Source organism: Pristiophorus japonicus, chromosome 6 (genome assembly GCF_044704955.1).
Source record: "Pristiophorus japonicus isolate sPriJap1 chromosome 6, sPriJap1.hap1, whole genome shotgun sequence".
In the NCBI taxonomy this organism is placed as follows: domain Eukaryota; kingdom Metazoa; phylum Chordata; class Chondrichthyes; family Pristiophoridae; genus Pristiophorus; species Pristiophorus japonicus.
Window position 1 is genome coordinate 5867608 of NC_091982.1, and position 20547 is coordinate 5888154.

General features: G+C 45.5%; 1 protein-coding gene across 3 annotated transcripts in view; it reads right to left on the bottom strand.

Annotated features, from left to right (window-relative positions):
- nhsl2 (NHS-like 2) overlaps positions 1-20547 on the bottom strand; it is a 424653-nt gene that overhangs the window by 311850 nt on the left and 92256 nt on the right. The window lies entirely within an intron of this gene.

A 20547-nucleotide genomic window follows, 5' to 3' on the forward strand; every position in this document is an offset into this window, starting at 1 on the left:
ATTAAAGTGACAGGCGACCGGAAGCTCAGAGTCATGCTTACGGACAGAACGGAGGTGTACTGCAAAGCGGTCACCCAATCTGCGTTTGGTCTCCCCAATGTAGAGGAGAGCAATGAATACAGTATACTGAATTGAAAGAAGTACAAGTAAATCGCTGTTTCACCTGGAAGGAGTATTTGGGGTCCTGGACAGTGGGAAGGGAGGAAGTAAAAGGGCAGGTGTTGCATCTCCGGCACTTGCACAGGAAGGTGCCGTGGGAAGGAGAGGGGGTGATGGGGGTGACTGCGGAATCGACCAGGGTGTCGCAGAGGGAGCGGTCCCTTCGGAATGCTGAGAGGGGAAGGGAGGGGAAGATGTGATTGGTGGTGGGATCACGCTGGAGGTGGCAAAAATGGCGGAGGATGGTCCATTGAATGTAGAGGCTGGTGGGGTGAAAGATGAGGACAAGGGGAAACATCGAAATTTACAGAGCAGAAGGAGGCCATTTCAGCCCATCGTGTCTGCGCCGGCTGACAAAGAGCCGCACGGCCCTTGGTCAGCAGCCTTAAAAGTTACATACAAACCCATGAACAATGAGGGAAAGGCAAAGAGCACCCAGCCCAACCAATTCACCTCACCACAACTGTGACAGCCCTTATACTAAAAACATCTACACTCCACCCCAACCGGAGCCATGTGATCTCCTGGGAGAGGCAAAAACCAGATTAAAAACACAGGCCAATTTTGGGAGAAAAAATCTGGGAAAATTCCTCTCTGACCCATTCAGGCGATCGACACTAGTCCAGGAGATCACCCTGGCCGTATTCTATTCCCTGCAGTACTTACCATTATATCTGCGCCGACCAACAAAAGGTCATCCAGTCTAATCCCAATTACCAGCTCTAGGTCCGTAACCCTGCGGGTTACCGCACTTTAAGTGCCCATCCAATCATCTCTTAAAAGTGGTGAGGGTTTCTGCATCCACCACTCTTCCAGGCAGCGAGTTCCAGATCCCCACAACCCTCTGTGTAAAGAAGCCCCCCCCTGTCGTGGTTCTGAGAGGGAGGGGAAGAGGTGAGAGTAGAGGTGCAGGAAATAGAACGGACACAATCGAGGGCCATGTTAACCATGGTGGAGGGGAATCCTCGGTAGAGGAAAAAGGAAGACATGTCAGAGGCACTAGTGTGAAAGGTGGCGTCATCAGAGCAGATGCGACGGAGACGGAGAAACTGGGAGAATGGAATTGGAGTCCTTGCAGGATCTGGGGTGGGAGGAAGTGTAGTTCAGGTAGCTGTGGGAGTCAGTGGGCTTATAGTGGATACTGGTCGACAGCCGATCCCTAGAAATGGAGACAGAGAAGTCGAGGAAGGGAAGAGTCGGAGATGGACCATGTGAAGGTGAGGGAAGGGTGGAAATTGGATGCAAAGTGAATGAAATTTTCTAGTTCAGGGCGAGAGCAGGAAACGGCACCGATTCAGCCATCAATGTACTGGAAAAAGAGGTGAGGAAGGGGACCCGAGTAGGACTGGAACACTTATCCCACGAAAAGGCAGGCAAAGCAACAACTTTAGTTTGGAGAAAGTGAGTAGAGTTAAAGGAGAAGTTGTTCAATGTGAGAACAAGTTGAGCCAGGCAGAGAAGGGTGGTGATGGATGGGGACTGGTTCAGCCTCTGCTCGAGGAAGAAGCGGAACGCCCTCAGGCCATCCTGCTGGGGTTAGACACGCTAGTCTCTCTTGATTGTCTCCATTCTAGTATAAGTGGCTTGACCTACCTAAAACTAAGGGGATTGTAGACCCACAAAAATATGGGCTTACAGATCTGCTATTGGATTAAAGTTACCAGTTGCTGTAAAGACAGAAAGCTGCTCCACCCCCGATGTTTGCACTCTAACTATAATTAGGATTTTGTATTAAGGAGCATAACCCAACTCGACCAGTAGCTGACTGAATCCAGAGGAGGAAGAGCAGCATATGATGAATGGTGTTGTGAGAAAGATATCAGAGGGCTATTGCTGCATGTGGAATTATACTCCAAAATACCAGGGATGAGGAACTTCAGTCATGTGGAGAGACTGGAGAAGCTGGGATTGTTCTCCTTCGAGCAGAGAAGGTTAAGGGGAGATTTAATAGAGGTGTTTGAAATTATGAAGGGTTTCGATGGAGTAAATAGGAATAAATCGTTTCAGCTGGCAGGAGGGTTGGTAACAGGAGGACACAGATTTAAGATAATTGGCTAAAGAACCAGATGGGAGATGAGAATATTTTTTATGCAGTGAGTAAATCTGGAATGCACTGCCTTAAAGGGTGGTGAAAACGGGTTCAATAGTAACTTTCAAAAGAGAATTGGATAAATGCATGGAGGGGACAATTTGTAAGGAAAAGCAGGGGAGTGGGACTAATTGGATAGCTCTTTCAAAGTGCTGGCACAGGCACGATGGACCGAATGGCCTCCTTCTGTGCTAGACGTTTCTATCATTCTACAAGAGGACAGGGGTAATATTAGAAGAAAGACAAGCTGCTACTTAGGTAGAATATGGCTGCTTATGTTGAATTGTATTGGGGACACAGACAGTGCTCACTTTGTTTTAATATGCAGTGAAATTGACATGGCATAGCCTGAGACAAATCAGCAGCGTGTTGAGCCTGTAATTAACACGCAGTCAAGCCAATTTATTTACATTTTTCTGCTTGGTGTCGATGATCACATTACTATAATACACTGATACTGGATCTAAACTGTGTAAGCTAGGCATTTAAGTATTTACTCAATGTGAATGTATAACTAATAGCTATTAACATCATCCTAGTGGGTCTTCTCCACTTGGGAAACTTAAACTGGGAATAACAAATACAGAGCATGACTTTATAGTATTGCAATTCTGACTGACCAACAGTTGTCACGCTCAGACTACATTACTGTGTGCATATTATTACACCGCCGTTAACCAACAGATTCAAAATAGTGAGCTCAGGAATGTAGTACGAGTGCGTTAAGCATTTGCATGTGAACCTTGTCAGAATGTTTTGCCCATAGAATTTAATCGATAGCTTCCCAGATAGCTCAGTAGCAAAAGTCAGCACATCATCGAGCCATGAGATCGGCAGGTCCCAGATTTGATTATTAAACAGATTTACCTGATTTCATCCAGAGTAGGAGCAGGTGCTGTGACAATACATCTCATATCCCTGCCTAGACGCTGGGTTAGAGCAGGATCAGGCTCAGCTGTGCTGTTCCTTTGCCCAAGTTAGAGTAACGCATGAAGAATGTCTGTTTAGGCAAGGTTTCACCCGGTAACAAGCACCTGCAGAAAGCCACAGCATCGTACGATAGAAGGAGCCATTACATCCTTGTATTACTGATTGCGCCATTCTCCTCCCTCTATGGGGAAATGTGGGAAGATATCTTTCCGGCACATTACCATGGCAACACTACTCCTTTAAAAGAGCGACAATACACTTGAGCAGAAGAAGCATGGTACTCCATGGCCCAGAAATTGGCCCACTTACTGCCACCCGTTAGCTCCGGAATCCTGGCTAAAAATGGCAGCCGCCTTTTTGGTGACGGCCTTGTGGCCCTGGAGATACAAATGGGAAGAGCATGACGTTAGTCGGCATGCAACGCTAACTTAACGTCACACTTTGCAAACTTCGATGTTAGTGCAGAGTTCAGCGCTGGGTCCTAAGCGCGCTTTAAAAAGCGAGCGCGCTGCAGACAGACAGAGGCGTGTCAGCATTTTTTAAAGGGACACACACATCTTTCAGGTAAGTTTACATTTAAGCTTTTGGAGTGGGTTTTTTAAAAATGTTATTGAAGTAGTGGCTAGCTGCCACGCATGTTAAAATATTTTTAAGTGCGCAGGGAGTAGTTGGATGCTTGCAAGGCCTTGGATGGCAAAGAAAGGCCTCTGAGAAGACAGTAAATGCTGAAAATACTCAGCAGATCAGGCAGCATCCGTGGAGAGGGAAACAGATTTCACATCTTAGGTTGAGATGCTACCTGACACGCAGAGTATTTCCAGCTTTTTATGCGTTTATTTCAGATGTACAGCATCTGCTCACAGAGGAAAGGGGAAGAGGATGAAGCAGACAGCCCCTTTCAGGCCGGGATCGAATCATCCGCCTGCAGTACCAGTGACCATAACTCCAATTCCCCTTTCAACATTTGTTCGACGCCTTACCTTCCCTCTGTTACTGACTATCACAGCGTCCTCTTGACCACAATTCTGAAATAAAAACCACCACAAAGCAATCTTTCCAATCCAACTTTATACATCTATCCATCCAATATATCAAGAAATCAACTCATTCCCTTAGTGACTGTCTTGTGTGTGCCTTTGCCTATCCTACTGATGTCATGCAGTGCTACCTCAGTGGCTGCAGCATGGCTGGTGGAAGGCTGCTGACTCTCAGTGGAGGACACCGCAAATGGCCTAGCTGGTCGACCTCGAGGAGCTGGTTGCTGGGGGCGTCAAGTCCAGTGATGGTGTCTCTTCTTCTTTGTCACTCTCCTCTCCTTCTTCTTGGTCAACCACAGCTGCATTTCTCGGGTATGTGAAATGAGGAAGGCACAAGGGTGGAGTTGTGGTGAGGAGAGGACGGGAAAGCAAGAGGTGCATGCCAGAAGGAGGATAACGGATGTGGATACCAGCATCTTGTTTTGTTTCAGCACCGCCGCTGGCCAAGGGCTCAGCCATGCCCCTGCCAAAAATGGCCAGCACCGTCTCCTCGAAAGGAGGTGAAGCTAGGAATGGGAGATGTGCCTCGTGTTTGGTACTGATTGATGGGACGTGAGTGATGAGGGGTGGGGTGGTGCATTGAGTAGTGAGGCTAGTGGTGCAGTTGGTAGAGACAGCTTTTGAAGATGCATTCACTGACCTTGACCACTAGTCTGAGGTCATGAAGCTTCTTTGGGCATTGTAGCCAGGTTGTGGGAGCGACACTGCTGGAAGTGAGAGCCTCATTGATCTGATCTCCATCCTTCTTTATCGAGGGCCTTCTGACGCCTGTGGGTAGAAGATCTATCTTGAAGTGTTGACCCACCGCCCAAAGCTGGAGTTCTGTGAGCGAGGCCTTGGGTGCTCCTTCTCTGGCTTGCTGAGCGATTTGTGTTCGTGCTGAAAGACCTTTAACAATTTTTTAGAAGGCAATTCAGCTTTAAGAACTGAAGACGACCATTTGGGAATTCTTTTTAACGTTAACTTTTTTTTCAGAAGGCAGTTGGGATAAAAAAAACTATCTATTTTTACATCACTTTTATTTTTTTTATTAAGAAGAAAAGTAAAAGTGGAGGGCAGAGAAACCCAAAGCAAAAATCAAAAAGGGCCACATTACAGCATAATTCTAAAGGGACAAAGTATGTTAAAAAGACAAGCCTCAAGGCTCTGTGCCTCAATGCGAGGTGTATTCGTAATAAGGTGGACGAATTAACTGCGCAGGCAGCTATTAATTAATATGATAAAATTGGGATTACGGAGACATGGCTCTAGGGTGACCAAGGCTGGGAACTCAACATCCAGGGATATTCAACATTCAGGAAGGATAGAATAAAAGGAAAAGGAGGTGGGGTAGCATTGCTGGTTAAAGAGGAAATTAATGCAATAGTAAGGAAGGACATTAGCTTGGATGATGTGGAATCTGTATGGGTAGAGCTGCAAATAACAAAGGGCAGAAAACGCTAGTGGGAGTTGTGTACAGACCACCAAGTAATTGTAGTGAGATTGGGGACAGCATCAAACAAAAAATTAGGGATGCGTGCAATAAAGGTACAGTAGTTATCATGGGCGACTTTAATCTACATATAGATTGGGCTAACCCAACTGGTAGCAATACGGTGCAGGAGGATTTCCTGGAGTGTATTAGGGATGGTTTTCTAGACCAATATGTTGAGGAACCAACAAGAGGGCTGGCCATCCTAGACTGGGTGATGTGTAATGAGAGAGGACTAATTAGCAATCTTGTTGTGCGAGGCCCCTTGGGGAAGAGTGACCATAATATGGTAGAATTCTTTATTAAGATGGAGAGTGACACAGTTAATTCAGAGACGAGGGTTCTGAACTTAAGGAAAGGTAACTTTGATGATATGAGACGTGAATTGGCTAGAATAGATTGGCAAATGATACTTAAAGGGTTGACGGTGGATAGGCAATGGCAAACTTTTAAAGATCACATGGATGAACTTCAACAATTGTACAATCCTGTCTGGAGTAAAAATAAAACGGGGATGGTGGCTCAACTGTGGCTAACAAGGGAAATTAGGGATAGTGTTAAATCCAAGGAAGAGGCATATAAATTGGCCAGAAAAAGCAGCAAACCTGAGGACTGGGAGAAATTTAGAATTCAGCAGAAGAGGGCAAAGGGTTTAATTAGGAGGAGGGAAAATAGAGTATGAGAGGAAGCTTGCTGGGAACATAAAAACTGACTGTAAAAGCTTCTATAGATATGTGAAGAGAAAAAGATTAGTGAAGACAAACGTAGGTCCCTTGCAGTCAGAATCAGGTGAATTTATAATGGGGAACAAAGAAATGGCAGACCAGTTAAACAAATACTTTGGTTCTGTTTTCACAAAGGAAGACATATATACTAGGGGACCGACGGTCTAACGAGAAGGAGGAACTGAAGGAAATCCTTATTAGTCATGAAACTGTGTTAGGGAGATTGATGGGATTGAAGGCCGATAAATCCCCAGGGCCTGATAGTCTGCATCCCAGAGTACTTAAGGAAGTGGCCCTAGAAATATTGGATGCATTGGTGATCATTTTCCAACAGTCTATTGACCCTGGTATGGACTGGAGGGTAGCTAATGTAACACCACTTTTTAAAAAAGGAGGGAGAGAGAAAACGAGGAATTATAGACCTAATAGCTTGACATCAGTAGTGGGGAAAATGTTGGAATCAATTATTAAAGATAAAATAGCAGCGCATTTGGAAAGCAGTGACAGAATCGGTCCAAGTCAGCATGGATTTATGAAAGGGAAATCATACTTGACAAATCTAGAATTTTTTGAGGATGTAACTAGTAGAGTGGACAAGGGATAACCAGTGGATGTGGTGTATTTGGACTTTCAAACGGCTTTTGACAAGGTCCCACACAAAAGATTGGTGTGCAAAATTAAAGCACATGGTATTGGGGGTAACGTATTGACATGGATAGAGAACTGGTTGGCAGACAGGAAGCAGAGAGTCGGGATAAACGGGTCCTTCTCCGAATGGCAGGCAGTGACTAGTGGGGTGCCACAGGGCTCAGTGCTAGGTACCCCAGCTATTTACAATATATATTAATGATTTAGATGAAGGAATTGAGTGTAATATCTTCAAGCTTGCAGATGACACTAAGCTGGGTGGCGGTGTGAGCTGTGAGGAGGATGCTATTAGGCTGCAGGGTGACTTGGATAGGTTAGGTGAGTGGGCAAATGCATGGCAGATGCAGTATAATGTGGATAAATGTAAGGTTATCCACTTTGGTGGCAAAAACATGAAGGCAGAATATTATCTGAATGGCGTAGATTAGGAAAAGGGGAGTTGCAATGAGACCTGGATGTCATGGTACAGCAGTCACTGAAAGTTGGCACTCAGGTACAACAAGCAGTGAAGAAGGCAAATGGCATGTTGGACTTCATAGCTAGGGGATTTGAGTATAGGAGCATGGAGGTCTTAATGCAGTTGTACAAGGCCTTGGTGAGGCCTCTCCTGGAATATTGTGTTCAGTTTTGGTCTCCTAATCTGAGGATAAATGTTCTTGCTATTGAGGGAGTGCAGCGAAGGTTCACCAGACTGATTCCCGGGATTGCAAGACTGACATATGTGGAGAGACTGGATCGACTGGGCCTGTATTCACTGGAGTTTAGAAGAATTAGAGGCGATCTCATAGAAATATATAAAATTCTGACTGGATTGGACAGGTTAGATGCAGGAAGAATGTTCCCGATGTTGGGGAAGTCCAGAACCAGAGGTCATAGTCTAAGGATAAGGGGTAAGCCATTTAGGACCGAGATGAGGATAAACCTCTTCACTCAGAGAGTTGTTAATCTATGGAATTCTCTATCGCAGAGAGTTGTTGATGTCAGTTCGTTAGATATATTCAAGAGGGAGTTGGATATGGCCCTGACGGCTAAAGGGATCAAGGGGTATGGAGAGAAAGCAGGAAAGGGGTACTGAGGTGAATGATCAGCCATGATCTTATTGAATGGCGGTGCAGGCTCGAAGGGCCGAATGGCCTACTCCTGCACCTATTTTCTATGATTCTATGTTTCTATGTTTTTCATTTCATCAGGCAGTTCCACGTTAAGAGACCGAACTGCTTTCTGAAATGACAGACTGCTTTAAGAGAAGGCTGTTACATAGGATTACACAGGATATACGGCCCAGAAACAGGCTATTCGGCCCAACCAGTCCATGCGCCGTTTATGTTCCAATTGAGCCTCATCTAAATCTATTAGCATAACCCTCTATTCCCTTCTCCCTCATATGCTTATCGAGCCTCCTCTTAAAGGCATCTATAGTATTTGTCTCAACCCCTCCCTGTGGTACTGAGTTTCACATTCTCACCGCTCTCTGGGTAAATACGTTTCTGCAATGATGCTACGACCATTTACACTGGGGCCTCCTGCCGGGACTAACAATAGCAATCGGTGCTGCACAGTGAGTTTAGTAGTGCTGGGCTAATTAGCTACCAGCGCCAATTCACCAGTGCTGCCAGCGTCATCATTTTCGGAGACCGTTAACACAAGCCCGAATGGCACCGGCAGGATTTTTACCAAAACAGAATTCCTAGGCCCATTTATTTGAATTCATGGTATTCTGCGATGAAGTATGTTTCCTCTTAGAAGAGATATGTTCTGTTTTGTTCATGAAAGCACAGACTCACGCAAACCTGTCAGGTCAATGTTGTATTTCGAAAAGGTATATTCGGAGGGTCGAGCTGAAGAATCCATCTCTGGTTGGTTGCATTTGAGCCAAGGTTTAAGTGTCTTTGCTAGTCCTTTATGCTAAAGCTAGTACTTGAACACAATCACTACTGCTCTGGGCTCAAGCTCCTCTGACATCTCTAGCTTTTTAGCAGAATAATTTTTTTTTTGTTGAGGGTGAGGACCTCTCTTCCAATTTATTCCCATTTGTGCAGAATTCCAGTCGTCCAAACTGCGTCCCTTTCATTCTCATCACAATAAGAAACGTGGGCGGGCGGGGGGCGGGGAGCGGGGGGGGCGGGGTGGGGGGATGGAACTGCCTCCTACTTTAAGGCCCATTATCACCTCTAACAGGGCTGTAAGACCTTTTCGCCTGGGGGCAGGCAGCGAGGCTGACCCATCCGGAATTGCCCCCGGGCCGTGGGAACGTGTTTCCGGCCCGCCCAGCGCACCGACCCCTTACCGCCCAGCGCGGCGACCCCTTTTCCAACCCACGGGAGCGCGGCCGCCTGCAGTCGCTACCTCTGACAGCTTCGCCCTCTTGGGTGCCGCTGGCCCACCTGAACCCTCCCTGGTGGCCCAGTGGGCTGCGCGTTGGCCTCGCAGCATCCCTCCCCTTTAAGTGAAGTGGGGGGGGGGGGTAGAGACGCGGCATGTCTACGTCGCGCTGACGTCATCACTGCCACGCTGACGTGGTCAACGCGTCGGTGATGGACACCGCCTCAAACAGCATCCCAGAGTGCTGAGAGGCGGTGTCAGGGTTAAAGAGCTGAATTTTCCGGCTCTTCCCTCTGATTCCCGCCAGGCGGTAAATTTCCTGATAATTCGGGGCAGTTTCGGCCCCGTAACATTTAAATACAAATATGAACAGCGATCACACTAAAGTTGAGTCTACTCAAGGCTGAGATTGATAGAATTTTGGACTCCAGGGGAATTAAGGAAGATAGGGATCGGGCGGGAAAGTGGAGTTGAGGTACAAGATCAACAATGATCTTACTGAATGGCGGAACAGGTTCGACGGGTCTTATGGGACCAACCTTGCTCCTAATTCTTATTTTCTTATGTAAATACACTTAAGTCCAGCTAAACAGAGACGTATTTAATCATCTCTAAAATGCATTGTTTGGCTCAGTGTTCATACTGACTTGCTGAATGATTGAATCAGACATCGAGCAAAGATTTGCCAATTCATCCTTTTATCTGTAGTTTAAACAAACATTATTCAAGGATAATCTGGTTGAAGCATAAAATCACTTGGCAGACTGAATACATGCTGCTGAAGATTCAGCTAGATTAGGGACCACTTCCATCGTTCCAATGAATGTGCAGATCTATTATTGTGCCAGTAACTGGTTGACACTGAACCATTCAGATTTTCTAGAATTTCATAACAAGCCGCCAGTGCCCAATTGCCGCCCAAAAGACCGCTAAGATTCCCAACATTATCACCGACAAAAACTTCCACCAAAAAAAGGAAAAAATCTGCCCAGCGAAAAAAATGGGCGTTGCACTCCGATTCTCGGCGAAAAAGTGGAATTTGGGGTCGATTGGGCAGTTCTTAAAGAAAATGGGCGATAAATAAAAAATTCACTAAAAATTTACCTCGAGGCTGCAGTTTGGGCCTAGGAGCAGAAAAACACTAAAAAAATATTTTTTTTAAAAACAGAACATTAAAAAAAATCATAAAAACATTCTCAAAAACACTCTTAAATCACTACAGCAGAATTTTAAAATAATGAGTACAAAAGAATGATCTTTTTCTTGCAGAGCTATTCACCTACAGCCCAGCTCCGCTGATTCTCGTGGGTGTTTTTTTTATACTTACCTACGGGTCACCGCTGAGCCAAATATTGCACCAGGGCGATCTGAGGACAGTGCACGCCGGCAGTACGCTCCCCAGCGGTACCTCAAAACCGCCGGCGTAACTCAGCTGGGCAATTTCTCGTTGATCCGGTTATCGTACAAAATGGCCAATACTGCCCAGAAACCAGGCTGTGAGCCAATGCAATTTCTATCCCACAATAATTCTAAAAGGCTTTAGCACAGGACTGATCTGAAACTAAAGGCTGGAATGAACTACTCTATAGCTGCAGTGTTGATAATATCAGAGGTCATTTGTGACCCACCTCCCTTTCATCTGTGGCCCTCCATGTGTCTCTGGGCCTCCATTTGCAGCTAATCAAGGTGTGGGATATTGACCAAACTGGGATTCAGTGCTATTTTCTCCAACAAAGATAAAGATAAGGGAATACGATTAGGAAACACAGTTGTTCAACTTCCACACAGCAAATGCAAGGATCCTAATAGAATGGGACTAGTTTTTAGAACTATTGGTTCTACAGATTTGATTTTGCTGTGGGGAAGTCTCTGATGTAGACTGCCCACAGTAGCATGATTGAAATCAAAAACTTACTCTGAGTAGACGCAGGTGGGAAGCCATTATTCTTTGTGCATTGTGTGGCAGCATTCCCGAGTGGTCCTCGAGCAAGACATCAGTTGGGACGGCGCCCTTTCACAAAATGTAACACTTACGAAAGTACTTCCAATGCAACCTGTTCCCTCCATTCATATCTAAGCCATATGATTGACCAAAAATATTGTATTCAAAAGGAGTCAGAGAAAAGTGTGTCACCTTTCCATGCTGTGTTTCTCTGGAGCACTGCAAGAGTTTCTTCAGTAGCAATGATTGAACCCCACAGCAAGGCTGGGAGAAATCCCACTCCATTGGAACTCCGCCCCGAAGAGGACAATACAGGTTGAACCTCCCTTATAGAAACATAGAAAATAGGCATTCGGCCCTTCGAGCCTGCACCACTATTCAATAAGATCATGGTTGATCATTCACCTCAGTACCCCTTTCCTGCTTTCTCTCCATACCCCTTTAGCCATGAGGGCCATATCTAACTCCCTCTTGAATATATCCTTATCTTTTTTCCATAAGGGAATAAGGGATCATAAGAACATAAGAAATAGGAGCAGGAGTAGGCCATACGGCCCCTCGAGCCTGCTCCACCATTTAATACGATCATGGCTGATCCGAACATGGACTCAGGTCCACTTCCCTGCCCGCTCTCCATAACCCCTTATCCCTTATCGTTTAAGAAACTCTATTTCTGTCTTAAATTTATTCAATGTCCCAGCTTCCACAGCTCTCTGAGGCAGCGAATTCCACAGATCCACAACCCTCTGAGAGAAGAAGTTTCTCCTCATCTCAGTTTTAAATGGGCGGTCCATTATTCTAAGATTATGCCCTCTAGTTCTAGACTCACCTATCAGTGGAAACATCCTCTCTGCATTCACCTTGTCAAATCCCCTCATAATCTTATATATTACGATAAGATCACCTCTCATTCTTCGGAACTCCAATGAGTAGAGGCCCAACCTACTTAACCTTTCCTCATAAGTCAACCCCCTCATCTCTGGAATCAACCTTGCGAACCTTCTCTGAACTGCCCAACTTACTCAACCTTTCCTCAAAAGTCAACCCCCTCATCCCCAGGATCAACCTAGTGAACCTTCTCTGAACTGCCTACAAAGCAAGTATATCCTTTCGTAAATATGGAAACCAAAACTGCACGCAGTATTCCAGGTGTGGCCTCACCAATACCCTGTACAACAGTAGCAAGACTTTACTGCTTTTATACTGTACTGAAGCACTTTGCAATCTTTCTCCATTTAAATAATAACTTGCTCTTTGATTTTTCCTGCCAAAGTGCATGACCTCACACTTTCTAACATTATACTCCATCTGCCAAATTTTTGCCCACTCACTTAGCCTGTCAATGTTCTTTTGCAGATTTTTTGTGTTTTCCGAACTTGGCTACATTACACTCAGTCCCTTCCTCCAAGTCGTTAATATAGATTGTAAATAGTTGGGGTCCCAGCACTGATCCCTGCGGCACCCCACTGGTTACTGGTTGCCAACCCAAGAATGAACCATTTATCCTGACTCTCTGTTCTCTGTTAGTTAGCCAATCCTCTATCCATGCTAATATATTACCCCCAACCCTGTGAACTTTTATCTTGTACAGTAACCTTTTTATGTGGCACCTTGTCAAATGCCTTCTGGAACTCCAAATACACCACATCCACTGGTTCCCCTTTATCCACCCTGTTCGTTACATCCTCAAAGAATTCTAGCAAATTTGTCAAACATGACTTCCCCTTCATAAATCCATGCTGACTCTGCCTGACCGAATTTTGCTTTTCCAAATGTCCCACTACTGCTTCTTTAATAATGGACTCCAACATCTTCCCAACCACAGATGTTAGGCTAACTGGTCTATAGTTTCCTGCTTTTTGTCTGCCTCCTTTTTTAAATAGGGGCATTTCATTTGCAGTTTTCCAATCTGCTGGGACCGCCCCAAAAGCCAGGGAATTTTAATAAATTATTACCAATGCATTATACCTGCCGCTACTTCTCTTAAGACCCTAGGATGCAAGCCATCAGGTCCAGGGGATTTATCCGCCTTTAGTCCCATTATCTTATTGACTACCACCTCCTTAGTGATTGTGATTGTGTTAAGTTCCTCCCCCCATATAGCTCCTTGACTATCCCAATGTTGGAATATTATTAATGTCCTCTACATGGGGAGCGGGCAGGGAAGTGGACCTGAGTCCATGAACAGACCAGCCATGATCGCATTAAATGGTGGAGCAGGCTCGAGGGGCCATATGGCCTACTCCTCCTCCTATTTTTTATGTTCTTATCCGGAACCGTTAGGACTTGGCCTGTTCTGGATAAGGGATTTTTCTGGCCGAGAGGTGGTCACATTAAACTGGATGGTACAGGTACTGAGCAAGGGGATATCGGGGCTGGCAGTCTTGGGGCTGGGAATGCAGCAGAGAGATCATAGCGGAGGAGGTAGGAGCGGTGGATCGCGGGGTCAGGCCAGCGATTGTGGAAATCGGCAGCGAGGAAGGACTTCAATTTGTTCATGTCGGCGTTCTGTACATGCACCACTCGGTGGGCGGGAATGGGTCTGGATGAGGGGTGGTTCTGGATAAGGGAGTTCTGGATAAAGGAGGTTGAACCTGTATCACAGCCTTGAAGTTTTGAGAGAACATATTACACTGCTATGTGAGTAGGAACATATGAACAGGAGTAGGCCATTCAGTCCCTTGAGCCTGTTCCACCAGTCAGTTAGATCATGGCTGATGTTATGCTCCTCCTGTACCATGTGGGAACTCAGGGACGCCTCTAGTGTCCCTGACGACTACGTGTGCGGAAAGTGTATCCGCCTCCAGCTCCTGACAGACCGCGTTGCGGAGTTGGAGCTGAGGGTGGATTCACTCTGGAGCATCCATGATGCTGAGAATGACGTGAATAGCACGTTTAGTAAGTTGGTCATACCACAAGTGAAGGGTCCACAGCCAGATAGGGAATGGAAGACCAGCAGGAAGAGCAGTGCAAGGAAAGTAGTGCAGGGGTCCCCTGCGGTCATCCCCCTGCAAAACAGATACACCGTTTTGAGTACTGTTGAGGGGGATGACTCATCAGGGGAGGGCAGCAGCAGCCAAGTTCATGGCACCGTGGCTGGCTCTGCTGCACAGGAGGGCAGGAAAAAGAGTGGGAGAGTGATAGTGATAGGGGATTCAATTGTAAGGGGAATAGATAGGCGTTTCTGCAGCCGCAACTGAGACTCCAGGATGGTATGTTGCCTCCCTGGTGCAAGGGTCAAGGATGTCTCGGAGCGGGTGCAGGACATTCTGAAAAGGGAGGGTGAACAGCCAGTTGTCGTGGTGCACATTGGTACAGACGATTATAGATAAAAAAAGGGATGAGGTCCTACGAGATGAATTTAAGGAGCTAGGAGCTAAATTAAAACATAGGACCTCAAAAGTAGTAATCTCAGGATTGCTACCAGTGCCACGTGCTAGTCAGAGTAGGAATTGCAGGGTAGCTCAGATGAATACGTGGCTTGAGCAGTGGTGCAGCAGGGAGGGATTCAAATTCCTGGGGCATTGGAACCGGTTCTGGGGGAGGTGGGACCAGGACAAACCGGACGGTCTGCACCTAGACAGGACCGGAACCAATGTCCTAGGGGGAGTGTTTGCAAATGCTGTTGGGGAGGAGTTAAACTAATGTGGCAGAGGGATGAGAACCAAGGCAGGGAGACAGAAGGAAACAAAAAGGAGACAAAAGCAAAAGACAGAAAGGAGATGAGTAAAAGTGGAGGGCAGAGAAACCCAAGGCAAAAAACAAAAAGGGCCACTGAATGTAAGGGGGCTACAGGAGGGGTCAAAACTAAAAATCATGGATTAAAAACTAGCATTAAAACACTCGACCTAAACGCACGCAGCATTCGAAATAAAGTAAATGAGTTGACGGCACAAATCATTACAAATGGGTATGATTTGGAGGCCATTAGAATAAAAGAAAAGGGAGGTGGGGTAGCATTGCTGGTTAAAGAGGAGATTAATTCAATAGTTAGGAAAGACATTAGCTTGGATGATGTGGAATCTATATGGGTAGAGCTGCAGAACACCAAAGGGCAAAAAACGTTAGTGGGAGTTGTGTACAGACCTCCAAACAGTAGTAGTCATGTTGGGGAGGGCATCAAACAGGAAATTAGGGGTGCATGCAATAAAGGTGCAGCAGTTATAATGGGTGACTTTAATATGCACATAGATTGGGGGATGATTTCCTGGAGTGCAGAAGGGATGGTTTTCTAGACCAATATGTCGAGGAACCAACTAGGGGGGGAGGCCATCTTAGACTGGGTGTTGTGTAATGAGAGAGGATTAATTAGCAATCTCATTGTGCGAGGCCCCTTGGGGAAGAGTGACCATAATATAATGGAATTCTGCATTAGGATGGAGAATGAAACAGTTAATTCAGAGACCATGGTCCAGAACTTTGAAGGTACGAGGCGTGAATTGGCTAGGATAGATTGGCGAATGATACTTAAGGGGTTGACTGTGGATGGGCAATGGCAGATATTTAGAGACCACATGGATGAATTACAACAGTTGTACATCCCTGTCTGGCGTAAAAATAAAAAAGGGAAGGTGGCTCAACCGTGGCTATCAAGGGAAATCAGGGATAGTATTAAAGCAAAGGAAGTGGCATACAAATTGGCCAGAAATATCAGCGAACCCGGGGACTGGGAGAAATTTAGAACTCAGCAGAGGAGGACAAAGGGTTTGATTAGGGCAGGGAAAATGGAGTACGAGAAGAAGTTTGCAGGGAACATTAAGGCGGATTGCAAAAGTTTCTACAGGTATGTAAAGAGAAAAAGGTTAGTAAAGACAAACGTAGGTCCCCTGCAGTCAGAATCAGGGGAAGTCATAACAGGGAACAAAGAAATGGCAGACCAATTGAACAAGTACTTTGGTTCGGTATTCACTAAGGAGGACACAAACAACCTTCCAGATATAAAAGGGGTCAGAGGGTCTAGTAAGGAGGAGGAACTGAGGGAAATCTTTATTAGTCGGGAAATTGTGTTGGGGAAATTGATGGGATTGAAGGCCGATAAATCCCCAGGGCCTGATGGACTGCATCCCAGAGTACTTAAGGAGGTGGCCTTGGAAATAGCAGATGCATTGACAGTCATTTTCCAACATTCCATAGACTCTGGATCAGTTCCTATCGAGTGGAGGGTAGCCAATGTAACCCCACTTTTTAAAAAAGGAGGGAGAGAGAAAACAGGGAATTATAGACCAGTCAGCCTGACCTCAGTAGTGGGTAAATTGATGGAATCAATTATTAAGGATGTCATAGCAGCGCATTTGGAAAATGGTGACATGATAGGTCCAAGTCAGCATTGATTTGTGAAAGGGAAATCATGCTTGACAAAACTTCTGGAATTTTTTGAGGATGTTTCCAGGAAAGTGGACAAAGGAGAACCAGTTGATGTGGTATATTTGGACTTTCAGAAGGCTTTCGACAAGGTCCCACACAAGAGATTAATGTGCAAAGTTAAAGCACATGGGATTGGGGGTAGTGTGCTGACGTGGATTGAGAACTGGTTATCAGACAGGAAGCAAAGAGTAAGAGTAAATGGGTACTTTTCAGAATGGCAGGCAGTGACTAGTGGGGTACCGCAAGGTTCTGTGCTGGGGCCCCAGCTGTTTACATTGTACATTAATGATTTAGACGAGGGGATTAAATGTAGTATCTCCAAATTTGCAGATGACACTAAGTTGGGTGGCAGTGTGAGCTGCGAGGAGGATGCTATGAGGCTGCAGAGTGACTTGGATAGGTTAGGTGAGTGGGCAAATGCATGGCAGATGAAGTATAATGTGGATAAATGTGAGGTTATCCAGTTTGGTGGTAAAAACAGAGAGACAGACTATTATCTGAATGGTGACAGATTAGGAAAAGGGGAGGTGTCATGGTACATCAGTCATTGAAGGTTGGCATGCGGGTACAGCAGGCGGTTAAGAAAGCAAATGGCATGTTGGCCTTCATAGCGAGGAGATTTGAGTGCAGGGGCAGGTAGGTGTTGCTACAGTTGTATAGGGTCTTGGTGAGGCCACACCTGGAGTATTGTGTACAGTTTTGGTCTCCTAACTTGAGGAAGGACATTCTTGCTATTGAGGGAGTGCAGCGAAGGTTCACCAGACTGATTCCCGGGATGGTGGGACTGACCTATCAAGAAAGACTGGATCAACTGGGCTTGTATTCACTGGAGTTCAGAAGAATGAGAGGGGACCTCACAGAAATGTTTAAAATTCTGACGGGTTTCGACAGGTTAGATGCAGGAAGAATGTTCCCAATGTTGGGGAAGTCCAGAACCAGGGGTCACAGTCTAAGGATAAGGGGTAAGCCATTTAGGACCGAGATGAGGAGGAACTTCTTCACCCAGAGAGTGGTGAACCTGTGGAATTCTCTTCCAGAGAAAGTAGTTGAGACCAATTCACTAAATATATTCAAAAGGGAGTTAGATGAAGTCCTTACGACTCGGGGGATCAAGGGATATGGTGAGAAAGCAGGAAGGGGGTACTGAAGTTTCATGTTCAGCCATGAACTCATTGAATGGCGGTGCAGGCTCAAAGGGCCGAATAGCCTACTCCTGCACCTATTTTCTATGTTTCTATGTTCCTATGTTCTATTACAGAAACGTGGTTGCAAGGTGGCCAAGACTGGGAATTAAACACACAGGGGTATCTGACAATTCGGAAAGATAGACTAGAAGGGAAAGGAGGTGGGGTAGCTCTGTTAATAAAGGATGATATCAGGGCAGTTGTGAGAGACGATATTGGCTCCAATGAACAAAATGTTGAATCATTGTGGGTGGAGATTAGAGATAGTAAGAGGAAAAAGTCACTGGTGGGCGTAGTTTATTGGCCCCCAAATAATAACTTCACGGGTGGGGCGGGCAATAATCAAGGAAATAATGGAGGCATGTGAAAAAAGAACGGCAGTAATCAAGGGGGATTTTAACCTCCATATCGATTGGTCAACTCAAATCACACGGGGTAGCCTGGAGGAGGAATTCATAGAATGCATACGGGATTGTTTCTTAGAACAGTATGTTACAGAACCTACAAGGGAGCAAACTATCTTAGATATGGTCCTGTGTAATGAGACAGGAATAATAAACGATCTCCTAGTAAAAGATCCTCTCGGAATGAGTGATCACAGTATGGTTGAATTTGTAATACAGATTGAGGGTGAGGAAGTAGTGTCTCAAATGAGCGTACTATGCTTAAACAAAGGAGACTACAGTGGGATGAGGGCAGAGTTGGCTAAAGTAGACTGGAAACACAGACTAAACGGTGGCACAATTGAAGAACAGTGGAGGACTTTTAAGGAGCTCTTTCATAATGCTCAACAAAAATTTATTCCAATGAAAAAGAAGGGCGGTAAGAGAAGGGATAACATGCCGTGGATAACCAGGGAAATTAAGGAGAGTATCAAATTAAAAACCAATGCGTATAAGGTGGCCAAGGTTAGTGGGAAAATAGCAGATTAAGAACATTTTAAACGACAGCAATGAATGACTAAGAAAGCAATAAAGAAAGGAAAGATAGATTACGAAGGTAAGCTTGCGCAAAACATAAAAACGGATAGTAAAAGCTTTTACAGATATATAAAACGGAAAAGAGTAACTAAAGTAAATGTTGATCCCTTAGAAGATGAGAAGGGGGATTTAATAATGGGAAATGTGGAAATGGCTGAGACCTTAAACAATTATTTTGCTTCAGTCTTCACAGTGGAAGACACAGAAACCAAGCCAGAAATTGCTGCTCACAGGAATGTGGGAAGGGAGGACATTGAGACAATCACTATCACTTGTGGGGTAGTGCTGGACAGGCTAATGGGACTCAAGGTAGACAAGTCTCCTGGTCCCAATGAAATGCATCCCAGGGTACTTAAAGAGATGGCGGAAGTTATAGCAGATGCATTCGTTATAATGTTCCAAAATTCTCTGGACTCTGGGGAGGTACCAGCGGATTGGAAAGCTTCTGTTTAAAAAAGGGGGCAGACAAAAGGCAGGTAACTATAGGCCGGTTAATTTAACATCTGTCGTGGGGAAAATGCTTGAAACTATCATTAAGGAAGAAATAGCGGGACATCTAGATAGGAATAGTGCAATCAAGCAGACGCAGCATGGATTCATGAAAGGGAAATCATGTTTAAATAATTTACTGGAATTCTTTGAGGATATAACGAGCATGGTGGATAGAGGTGTACCGATGGATGTGGTGTATTTAGTTTTTCAAAAGGCATTCGATAAGGTGCCACATAAAAGTTACTGCAGAAGATAAAGGTACGCGGGGTCAGTGGAAATGTATTAGCATGGATCGAGAATTGGCTGGCGAACAGAAAGCAGAGAGTCGGGATAAATGGGTCCTTTTCGGGTTGGAAATCAGTGGTTAGTGGTGTGCCACAGGGATCGGTGCTGGGACCACAACTGTTTACAATATACATAGATGACCTGGACGAGGGGACAGAGTGCAGTGTAACAAAATTTGCAGATGACACAAAGATTAGTGGGAAAGCGGGTTGTGTAGAGGACACAGAGAGGCTGCAAAGAGATTTAGATTGGTTAAGCGAATGGGCTAAGGTTTGGCAGATGGAATACAATGTCGGAAAGTGTGAGGTCATCCACCTTGGGATAAAAAAACAAAAAAAGGGAATACTATTTGAATGGGGAGAAATTACAACATGCTGCGGTGCAGAGGGACCTGGGGGTCCTTGTGCATGAAACTCTTTTTGGAGTTTATCTGCAAAACAAAAAACATTAAACCATGCCACCCGCCCTGGATGACACAGCAGACATTTACAAGGCCCTTTTTTTCCCTTTTTTTTGTGTTTTTCTTTTTTTGGTTTTTTTTTGGGGGCGTTAAAATCACATTTTTTCCAGTGCCCCCTATAAAAGGGGAGGGGGACACTAAAAGCACCGGCAATTAAAACAAATTAAACTTTAAAACGTAAAATCAAATTAAAATTTGGTTGCCGGGCGTGATGATGCACTCCAGTCCCTCCGGTGCCCACCTCTCACGGAAGGCCGCGAGCGTACCGGTGGACACCGCGTGCTCCATCTCCAAGGACACCCTGGACCGGATGTAAGAGCGGAAGAGAGGCAGGCAGTCAGGTTGAACGACCCCCTCGACCGCCCGCTGCCTGGACCGGCTGATGGCACCCTTGGCCGTGCCCAGGAGCAGTCCTACGAGGAGGCCTTCGGACCTACCCGCTCCCCTCCACACAGGGTG